An 818-nucleotide genomic window follows, 5' to 3' on the forward strand; every position below is an offset into this window, starting at 1 on the left:
GTTGCTTCTAAGTTTTGGCAATCATGAATAAAGGTGCTGTAAACGTTCATGCATAGGTTTTTATGTGGGCATGAGGTTTCGGTTCCTTTGGGTAAATGCCAAGGAGAAAAATTGTTGGAGCATATGGTTAGAGTATGCTTAGTTTTGTACAAAACTGCCAAGTTGTCTTCCAAAGCAGCTCTGCCTTTTTGTATTCCCACCAAAAATAAATGAAAGTTTCTTTTGCTTCACATCCTTGTAAGCATTTGGTGTTGTTAGTGTTGTGGCTTTTCGCTATTCCAATTGGTGTGTAGTGGTATCTTATTGTCATATATATAATAACAATATAACTATTTAACTATATAACTATATATTATATTAATTATATTGTACATTATATTATAACTATATATATGATATATATATATTTAGAGAAAGCACACCTGTATGTCATTGGGGGAGGGCAGAGAGAGGGAGGGAGAGGGAAAGAGAGAGAATACTAAGCAAGCTCCACACCCAGCTTGGAGCCTGACAAGAAGCTCTATCTCACGATTGTGAGATCATGACCTGAATCAAAATCAGGAGTCAGATGCTTAACCAAATAAGCCACTCAGCCACCTCTCATTATTGTCTTAGTTGCATTTTTCTGATAATCTATGTTGTGAAGAACCTTCATATACTTATTTGATATATTCTTTAGTGAGGTGTTTATTAAGGTCTTCAGCCCACTTTTTAATCAGATTGTTTTCTTATCATTGAGTTTTAAGAATTCTTTGTATGCTTTGAATAACAGCCCTTTATCAGGTGTATCTTTTGAAAATATTTTCTCCTAGTCTGTG

This window comes from Suricata suricatta, chromosome 7, assembly GCF_006229205.1.
Source record: "Suricata suricatta isolate VVHF042 chromosome 7, meerkat_22Aug2017_6uvM2_HiC, whole genome shotgun sequence".
Taxonomy (NCBI): domain Eukaryota; kingdom Metazoa; phylum Chordata; class Mammalia; order Carnivora; family Herpestidae; genus Suricata; species Suricata suricatta.